General features: G+C 39.8%; 1 non-coding gene across 1 annotated transcript; it reads right to left on the bottom strand.

Moving 5' to 3' along the window:
- Positions 1–2,852: 2,852 nt before the first annotated feature.
- LOC148698648 (small nucleolar RNA R71) lies at positions 2,853–2,963 on the bottom strand. Its single transcript, XR_015960260.1, has one exon. It is a non-coding gene; the product is annotated as a small nucleolar RNA R71 (small nucleolar RNA).
- Between the last annotated feature and the right edge of the window lie 7,996 nt (positions 2,964–10,959).

The following is a 10,959-nucleotide window of genomic DNA, read 5'->3' as shown; positions in this document are numbered from 1 at the left end:
GTAAATCCAGAAAATGCTTTCTTTGTTATAACATATGTGAGATACTAGTCTTTCATGTTTACATCAATCTCTCACATATAACTAGTGTAGGGTGTGTAGTCAGAAAATCTGTGTGAAAATAGAGTGCATTCTAGTAAGGAATTGAGTAAATTCTCTAAAGCATGTTACTACATTTGAAATGTGTTTTAATTGCTTAATTGTGAACTAGTATGTGGTGACTCTGATTAAGAATGTACTTAAGTGTAAAGATGGCTAAGACGGTTGTTGGAAGGTTTAGGTTGTGTTTTACTTGTTTAGTGTCGTTTTGTTTATTTGTTATTATTTTGTTTTGCTCGAGGACTAGCAAAAGCTAAGTGTGGGGGAATTTGATAGGAGCATATTTAGGCGACTTACTTAGCTTGTTTTCGTGCATCTATGTTGTTAATTCATAATTGTTTTAGTAGTTTAAGCCATTTTCGTGTGTTTTTAGGTTCATATGGCTAAGGAAGCAAAAAGATGCATTTTGGAGCATTTTGGAGCAAAATTGGGCTTGGAATGGATAGCATATGCTTGGAGCCAAAGTGTTAGACGAATTTGAAAGCCTTGTATGCACTTTGGACATAAAACAAAGGGCCTAGCCCAATCAAACAATCCTTTGAGCCATGCAAAACCTCTAGCCCAATCAACAACCCTTAGCCACATGCATTCACATGCATCACAACCCCAAAACCATCAAGAAACACCATTCACACACACATGCACTTACTCTTTCATCATTGCACCACCATTCACACACACATGCACTTACTCCTTCATCATTACACCACCTTCTCCATCTTTATTCCACATGCATTCATCATAATTCACCCTAGCTACCACCATTCACACACACATGCACTTATTCTTTCATCATTGCACCACCATTCACACACACATGCACTTACTCTTTCATCATTGCACCACCATTCACACACACATGCACTTACTCTTTCATCAATGCACCACCAATTCAACACATGCATTCACACACCAACAACCTAGCTCTTTTTCCATCATTATTTCATCCACATGCACTCTCAATCATAACAACCACATTCACTCTTAAACAATCACCCACATATTCTCCCATTCCCCCTATAAAAACCCATGCATTCATACACAAAAATCTCATCTCATTTTCATACACAAGACACCACAAACACATCCAATCTTCCCCTTTGCCGCAAATCCCCTTCCATTTCTACACAATCTCTTCTTGGCTTCATTCCATTCCATACACTCTCCCATTCGCAGAAACCATTCAACCTTAGCCGTTCCACCTTCATTTACAACACACTTGGAGCACCCACACCGAAGGCAACTCTTAAGGGATTTCGACATCAGTTTTGCTTCAAGGGTTCTTTCTTCTTAATCCTATGTTCACTCATGTTATATATTTTTATGTCAAACCTTTTGTAAACATGAAGTGTAACTAATCTCTCTCTAGGGATTCGATGTAGCCTTGCAAGATTGCCATGTAGTTAATTCAGAATTCTCATTTAATCTATCTATTTCTTGTTTCATTCTCCGTTTTAATTGTGACTTAGTGTGTTGATTTTAATGCTTGATCATCATTTGAATTAACCACAGGTTGTTTAGCCAAGATTAAAGCACACATCATGCATAATCTTGGTGGATATGTGAATGAATGAAGGGAATGTTTTGCAAACATCCTGCCGAGTGTTCCCTTTGGTTTTGTGAAAATTTCTTGTGCACTATATATTCTTGATTAGGAACCAAAGTTGCACATCACAATTAGGCTCATGATTAGAGACATTTGATCAAATCCACACATCATATGGTTGATCATATCTAAGTGAAACAAACTCAAGAAATAGGTAGATGGATGAGTATAATCTGATTCAACAAGCATGGCCTTGGGTTAGCAATGGTAAAATCGAATCCCTAGCTTCATCTCCATTGGTACTATCTCATTTTATTAGCTGTTGATTCATTCATTTTGTGTTTACTTCATTTCCTTATGCTTTCAAGTTACAACAACAAATCTGCCTACATTGATTAGTTTTATTTCTCTAGTAAAGAGTTCTTGCAAAACAAGTGATTATATAGGTCCAATTAGTCCCTGTGGATTCGACACCCTTACTTGTGCCATTATACTAAACATATTCTAGCATGAAGAAGGAAAACAACAATCAAAATGGCGCCGTTGCCGGGGAACTGATTTCAGTCCCTTATAATTGCTTGTTTTGATATTAAACCTTGTTCTTTTCATTTTAAGTAGATTTCTGATTTTTATTCAAACTTGTTTTATCTTGTTTCAGGTAGTATATGTCAAATAGACTTGCTGAATTAGGCCAAAGAATTGAACGGTTAAAGGGCAACACTTTGGAAAGCTTTGTGCCAACAAGTTCCTCCATTGTCCGTGAAGAAGAGGAAGGGAAACCGTCTAGTCCAACAAGTGAAGGATCTGAGCACTTTAATTGGGAAAGAGAAGAAGAGATGGCGGGCAACCAAGATGATCTTCGAGCTTTGGAGGATTTTGCTCAACCAATCATACCAAATTCACCTTCATGCATCTTGCTGCCCACAGAAGCTAGAAACTATGATCTTAAATCTTCACATTTCCATATGTTTCCTTCTTTTTATGGCTTACCTAATGAAGATCCTTTAGCTCATATTAAAGAATTTTACAATGTTGTGAGTGGTTTACCTTTACAGGGAGTAAGCGAAGCAAATCTGAGGATGAGAGTGTTCCCTTACACCTTGAAAGATAGGGCCAAGGGTTGGTTGATGACTCTAGTACCTGGTTCACTCACCACATGGGATGCCGTGACTAAGAAGTTTTTGGAAAAGTTCTTTTCCACTCAAAAGACAGCCACATTAAGGGGACAAATCTTCAACTTCAAACAAGATGATGGAGAACCTTTCAATGAGTGTTGGGAGCGCTTTAAAGGCCTTTTGTTGCAATGTCCACACCATGGGTTACCTCTTCACTTACAAATGCAAATTTTCTATGATGGACTAACCCAAACATGTCAATCAACTGTTGATAATGCAGCAGGTGGAGCTTTGAAGAAAAAGAATGCTCAAGAGTCATATAACATTTATGAGATGTTGGGATCTAATGCTCAACACAAAGATGTAAGGGGTAAGAGAGTTGGAGTATATGAAACAAGCTCTAATCATGATCTTTCTTTGCAGGTAGCTAACCTAGAAAAGAAGCTTGAATCCGTGCTCAACATGGTGCCAAAAGCAAGTGAAGTGTGTGCCATTTGCAACATACCAAGCCACCTTACTCATCAATGTCCATCTAAGGAGGCTTACCCCGAGTATGTCCAAGAGCAAGTGAACCTCATGAATTCTTACAATCAAAGGCCAAGGAATGATGTGTATTCCAATACATATAACCCAAGTTGGAGAGATCATCCCAATCTTTCGTGGAAGAACAACAATCAATTCCAAAACTTCCAACCAAAACCTACACTTGAAGATACGGTTAAATTGTTAGCCCAAAATACCTTGCAATTCCAACAAACCACCAATAGCACTCTCCAACAACATTCGGCGGCTCTAACCAAAATGGAGACACAATTGGGGCAGATTGCAGATGCCTTGAGCCAAAGAGAGGTTGGAAAGTTTCCAAGCTAACCCGTAATACTCCAAAGGAACCAAGAGCAAGCCAAAGCAATCACTACACTTAAAAGTGGTAAGGTTATCAATAATAGAGTTGGCAATGAAGTTACTAATGAATCTGATCATGTGAATGCAGGGGTTACTCAAGGAGAAAATGAGAAATCAAATGAGGAACCAAGCCATGCTACTCCCTCGTTTGAAGCACCAAATCTTCACAAGGCCGAGAAACCTTACACTCCACCAATACCATTCCCTGAAAGACTTGCCAAGAGCAAGCAGGATAAGTCATTTAAGGAGATTTTTGATATTCTAAGTAAGGTAAATGTTAACTTACCTTTGCTTGATGTCATTAGGAACATGCCAGCTTATGGGAAGTTCTTCAAAGAGTTAAACAACTACAAAAGGAAGTATGGACCACATGAGAAGGTAGTGGTGTCCGAGAATGTAAGTGCCGTGTTGCAAAGAAAACTTCCACCAAAGCTCAAGGATCCAGGAAGTTTTTCTATCAACATCACCATAGGAGACAAGAAGGTAGAGAAGGCGATGCTTGACTTAGGTGCTAGCATCAACTTAATGCCTTATTCCGTATACCTTCAACTAGGTTTGGGGGAATTGAAAGCCACCACCATCTCATTACAACTTGCGGACAGATCCGTGAAATATCCAAGAGGTATAGTGGAGGATATTCTAGTTCAAATTGATAAACTAATCTTGCCTGCGGATTTTGTAGTGTTGGACATGGAAGAAGCTCCTATACATGACCGAGAATTGCCTATTTTGCTTGGGAGACCATTTATGGCCACGGCCAAGACCATCATTGATGTGCAAAATGGACTCCTCACTATGACAGTGCTAGGAGAGACCGTTCAATTCAAAGTGTTTGAGTCTCTTTCACATCCTTCTTCATCTCTTGATTGTTATGCCATTGATGTGCTTGATTCGCTTGTTTTCTCTAAGTTCTTGCAGGCACAATCTAATGAACCATTACAAACTGTTTTGAGTCAATCTCAAGATGAGTTTGATGAAGAAGATGCACTCATGGAAGAGGTAGCTGCCTTGGAAGCATTGGCACCGTATCCTTTGAATATTTTACCTCTTTTAGAGCCTTTAGAACCATCGAGGTCACATTTAATCCCTTCCACTGTTAAGGCACCAAAACTTGAACTTAAACCACTTCCACCACATCTAAAGTATGCATATCTAGCTGAATTTGAAACTCTTCCAGTTATCATAACTTCTGACCTCACCCCAAATGAAGAAGATAAACTAATTAGGGTGTTAAAAGAGTTTAAATCAGTTATTGGTTGGTCTATTGCAGATATCAAGGGAATAAGCCCTACCATGTGCATGCATAGGATTCTTTTGGAAGAAGGAGCAAAGTCAACCCGTGAACCACAAAGGAGGCTCAATCCACACATGAAGGAAGTTGTGAGGAATGAAGTGTTGAAGTTGTTAGATGTGGGGATCATATATCCCATTTCTGATAGCAAATGGGTGAGTGCTATTCAGGTGGTACCTAAGAAGGTGGGAATCACGGTGATGAAGAATGAAAACAAAGAGCTTGTGCCCACAAAGCCCACGGCTAGTTGGCGTGTTTGCACCGATTACAGGAAGTTGAATTCTAGCACTAGAAAAGATTACTTTCCTATGCCTTTCATAGATCAAATGCTTGAGAGATTGGCAGGTTACTCACACTATTGTTTTCTTGATGGTTACTCAGGTTACAATCAAATTGCAATTGCTCCGGAGGATCAAGAGAAAACTACCTTTACTTGCCCGTTTGGCACATTTGCATATAGGAGAATGCATTTTGGACTTTGCAATGCTCCAGCAACATTCCAAAGATGCATGTTGGCAATCTTTTCTGACATGGTAGAAAGATTCATTGAGGTATTTATGGATGACTTTTCAGTGTTTGGTTCCTCTTTTGATGAATGTCTTAACCATCTCTCTTTAGTACTTCAAAGATGTCAGGAAACAAATTTGGTTCTCAATTAGGAAAAGTGCCAATTTATGGTGAAACAAGGAATTGTGTTGGGGCATGTAATCTCTAGCCAAGGAATGGAGGTGGACAAAGCCAAAATTGACATCATCACCAATATGGCAGCTCCCACAACCGTGAAGGGAGTAAGAAGTTTTTTGGGACATGCGGGTTTTTATCGTCGTTTCATTAAGAACTTTTCAATGATCACTCGTCTATTATGCAATCTGTTAGCTAAAGATGTTGTATTTCATTTTGATAAAGCTTGTATGGATGCATTCAATACTTTGAAACATGAATTAACCTCAACCCCTATTATTATGGCACCAGATTGGTCTTTACCTTTTGAATTAATGTGTGATGCCTCTGACTATGCTATTGGTGCAGTTTTAGGGCAAAGGGTGAACAAGCTCCCACACGTGATCTACTATGCAAGCCGGACTCTAAATGATGCTCAACTTAACTATTCCACAACTGAAAAGGAGTTGCTTGCTATTGTTTTTGCCTTAGAGAAGTTTCGGTCATATCTTGTTGGATCTAAAGTTATTGTGTTTTCTGATCATGCAGCCCTTAGGTACTTGATGACAAAAAAGGATGCTAAGCCACGCTTAATTAGATGGATACTCTTACTACAAGAGTATGACTTGGAAATTCGAGATAAGAAGGGAAGTGATAATGTTGTGGCTGACCATTTGTCACGGCTCAATGAAAACCATGGAGTTGGACAACCTTTGCCTCTAAATGAATCATTTCCAAATGAACAACTCCTTGTTATTCAAGAAAAAGAACCGTGGTATGCTGATTTTGTTAATTATCTTGTTTGTGGTATAATTAGAAATGATCTTTCTTTTCAGGAAAGAAAGAAGTTCCTTGCCATGGTAAAGCACTACGTTTGGGACGAACCATATTTGTTTAAATATTGCCCTGACCAAATCATTAGGAGGTGTGTCCCAGAGAGTGAGCAACAAAGCATTCTAACGTTCAGCCATACATTGGCATGTGGAGGACATTTTGGTGCCAAAAAGACATCTCTAAAGGTTTTACAATCTGGTTTCTTTTGGCCTACTTTATTCAAAGATGCTTTTGATTTTTGTTCTAAGTGTGATAGGTGCCAGAAAATGGGGAACATTAGCCGAAGAAATGAGATGCCATTGAACAACATTTTGGTGGTGGAGCTCTTTGATGTTTGGGGAATCGATTTCATGGGACTATTTCCATCCTCTTTTGGTTACTTATACATATTAGTGGCAGTAGATTATATATCCAAATGGGTTGAAGCCATTGCTACAATAACTAATGATCATAAGGTTGTTTTGAATTTTCTTAAAGATGTGATTTTTTGTAGGTTTGGAACCCCAAGAGCTATTATTAGTGATGGTGGCAGCCATTTCTGCAACAAACCCTTTGAAACCTTGATGAAGAAGTACAACATCAACCACAAAGTGGCAACCCCGTACCATCCTCAAACCTCAGGACAAGTGGAGATTAGCAATAGGGAGATCAAGAACATTTTGATGAAGACCGTAAGCCCTACAAGGAAGGATTGGTCACTGAGGTTGAATGATGCACTATGGGCATATAGAACAGCATATAAGACCCCCATTGGCATGAGTCCTTATCGCCTTGTGTTTGGGAAAGCTTGTCATTTGCCAATGGAGCTTGAACACCGTGCATATTGGGCCATTAAGAAGTTCAACTTTGATTACAAGGATGCTGGAATAGCAAGGAAGCTCCAACTTAATGAGTTGGAAGAACTCAGAAATGAAGCATATGAGAATGCCAAAATCTACAAGGAACGGACTAAGCTCTATCATGACAAGGCCATCCTACGGAAGGAGTTTCACCAAGGTATGAAAGTACTGTTGTATGACTCACGTTTGAGACTTTTTCCAGGTAAATTGAAGTCTAGGTGGGTGGGACCATTTAAGGTGCTACAAACATTTCCCCACGGAGCTGTGGAGATAGAGAACATGAAGAATGGCACCTCTTTTAAAGTCAATGGGCAGCGATTGAAACCATATTTGGAGAAAGTGGAGGAAGAGCAAGTTTATCAAGTTGTAGATTTTCTTGAGTTTACAACACCGTGAACACACTACCATGTCTTGCCTAGACATTAAATAAAGCGCTTACTAGGAGGCAACCTAGTGTGGTTTGTGTTCTTTCCTCATTTTGTGTTTATGTTGTCACCATTCCATATTCTTTGCCTACTTGCCTTGTGTTAGTTGTGGTTAAGTGTGTTTTTGCTTACTAATACGAATATATATGAGGGCTATGTTTGTAGACAAACTATTGGGTTGCTATGAAAAAGGGTTTTATGACACGGGACATGTCATAACTTTCGAAGGGGTGTTTATTTGTAAGTTCATGTCGAAGCACAAAGGTAAGCCGCCTCCCCGAATTTCAATTTTCTTTTATACTAATATGTTGTTAATGATTCAGGCATCCACTCTAGAATTTAAACCATTACCGGATCATTTCAAATACCACCCTCCATTCAAAGATCAATTCCATGCCGTTTGATTTGATTAAAAAAAAAAAAAAAAAAAAAAAAAAAAAGATACTAAACATGGAGAAAGATGGAGCTTCACAAAGGTTGTTTACGTGAAGCCCCACTACGAGGCATAGAAGCGGGAGGCATAGAAGCGGGAGGCATCGGAGCGGAAGCCATCGGAGCGGAAGGCATCGGAGCTAGAGCATTCCAGGCCTCAATACTTGGCCAAGCGCTGGATGACCCAGGAAAAAGGTGCCTCTGGAGATAAGCCGCAAGCCTTTGACGGTCACTGTGAATTCGACCCTCAGATTCTTGCAGCTCATCAAGCTTCCTCTTCATGCCCGACGAATAATTATTTGCAAGCACATGCAAACTTCTATTCTCGTACTTAAGCTGCTGGATCTCTTGCTTAAGACTTTCCACCTCTGCCATCAATGATTCCACCTGACGGGAGCGGGCAAGTAGGCGTTGGCCCATGTTGGACACAGAACTCGCACACTGAACACTAAGTGCGAGAGACTCTTGAACGGCCAACTCATCGGACCGTCCTGACAGCAGCCTACTATCTTTTGGAGTGAGGAGGTTCCTAGCTACTATTGTAGCTGTTGTGGCGTCCTGCATCACGGAGTCTTCACCTGTAAGAAGACCGTTAGAAGATAAGAAAGAAGGGCGCCATACGTTACCTTGACGCGGCGCGCCCGTATCACTGCTAAGGCTCAATTCCAAGCTAAGGTTCGATGGGTTTGCCATTTTTCAAAAGTGTTCAAAGAGAAGGGATGGAGTTAAATTTCAAAGGGCCGGAGTCGATTTTCAAGAATGGGAAATCTTCAGAGTGTGTTTGTTGGCGGTGATCGATACCTCTATAAAAAGCCAAGGCGACGCGTCCACCGATTCAAAAAGCCGGAATTTCCGGCGTAATTTTGGCGACGCTTTCTCTGCTTTTCAGAAGACGTGTTCAACTTTGTCAAAAGATTTCTTCTTTTCAGAAAACACGTGGAGGCCATCATCGTAACTACACATCTTTAGCCGACAGGCGCAAAGTCCGGCGACGCTTTCTCTGCTTTTCAGAAAACGCGTGCAGCTTTTTCAAAAGGAGCCGCATCCGCACTACTACGTGTCGTTCAGAAAGCAAAGGGGTGCCTGTTCAGAAATCGAAGAGGCGCCTGCTATTTCAAAAAGCCGGATTTGCGGGATCAAAACGTTTGTCGACAATGGTAAAAGAACAGTACCACCACTTGATATTATCTCTATATATATCGACCTTCGTCTTTTATGGCAAGGAAAACCTGAAGAAAATGCCCAACTCTCCCTCACCTCTGAGGGCGCACTCCCAGCAAAGCCTTTCGAAATACTCAATTCTTTCTTCTTCCGCAAAGATGATACCAGATGCCTGGAGTACAGATGACCCAGGAGGAAACGGCGGATTGAAGTGTGCTGATTCATTCACCGCTTCTTCAAAAGCAAAGGTATCTCATATCATCAAGGTCAAAAGCAAAAGTATCTCATATCATGCTCTTTCCCTGTCTTTTTCTTTGTCCTTGTTCTTACTCGCATGGCAAAGTGAAAGAAGCAATCAGCCGGCACTTGGAGTCAGTCTTCTGTTCTGGAGCTAACTGCCTGGAATCTATTCCTGATTGCTTACCTAGCGTTGCTCTCGAGTAGTCATCTTCAACGGTTGATACACTTCCAGAGAAGGGACCACTTCTGCGAAGATTGAACAAAGAAACAGATAAAAGGAGGAAGCTCAGACCTTCGGGGAAGACCAAAAGAATCCTGCTGCCCAGTTCAAGAGTAGCACAAAGGAAAATCAACGATGGGCAGAAACCAGTTCAAGAGTAAGCCTGTGGAATCACAAAGATCAATGCCTCAATGCAATTACCAAGGAGAAGATGGAATTTACACTCTATAACCAGATTTGCGTCCCTAAACTCTTCTCTTTGTTAGTTACATTCTGCCATGTTTAGTATGTTTAGTGCTGTTTGTGTGTTTACTTATGTTTTGTGTGAATCTATGCTTAAAACATTGAGGACAATGTTTGATTTAAGTGTGGGGGGGGGGGGGGGTAACTAAGTTTGTTGATGCAAATTCGTTGAATTTTATCACCCATAACTTCAAGTGTTGTTCCTTGCTGTTTTAAATGTTTTTAAGTTGTGTTTTAGAATCTTTTGTTTTTATAACTCCGAAAATCACATAAAAATTTATAATAAAAAAAAAAAACATGTTTTGAAAAGCCTAAAAAGAGTGTTTTAAGTCGTTTTTGTGTGTTTGTGTCTTAGGGTACTTTCCAACACAATGATAAGGATTTGGTTTGTAATTGCATGACTGTTAAAGAGAGTTATAAACATGGATGAAAGTTTGATTTACTCTTGGTATATGCTTGGTTATGGTTATAATGTATGACTTCACATGCAATCATAAAAAATAAAAAAAAAAAAATTTGTGACATGCTTGAAGGAAGGAACTCAAACAAACGCTACAACCCTGTGAGACTCGAGCCATTACCTTCTTTGGAGAGTTATTTTCTGTGATTCTTTGTTTTCTAAAGTTGTTGCATGATCTCATTATTCCTTGCTTGGTTGCTACTTAGAATGCAATTGTATCATGATAGAACTAAATGCTAGAACTTATATCCGTTTCATTCAAAGCATGACATTGAATTGCATAACATATATCAAGATAAAGTTGTGTAGTTGCCACCATAGTCAAATAGCCTTACTTCCCATATTTCGTATTTGTTGTAAGTTTTAACCCCTTTGAGCCTTGTTTAACCTGTGTTCTTTGTTAACCCATGTTATCCTTACCTAGCCTAGAATAGGACCATCCATGCCTTTGTTCTTAAAGCATAGTAAGCATGACGGAAAATGAATTCCTTTTT

Source organism: Pyrus communis, chromosome 2 (assembly GCF_041283825.1).
Source record: "Pyrus communis isolate YQ-2024b chromosome 2, ASM4128382v1, whole genome shotgun sequence".
Lineage (NCBI taxonomy): Eukaryota > Viridiplantae > Streptophyta > Magnoliopsida > Rosales > Rosaceae > Pyrus > Pyrus communis.
The sequence above is the reverse complement of the archived record's forward strand: the minus strand, read 5'-3'. Positions and strand labels throughout refer to the sequence as shown.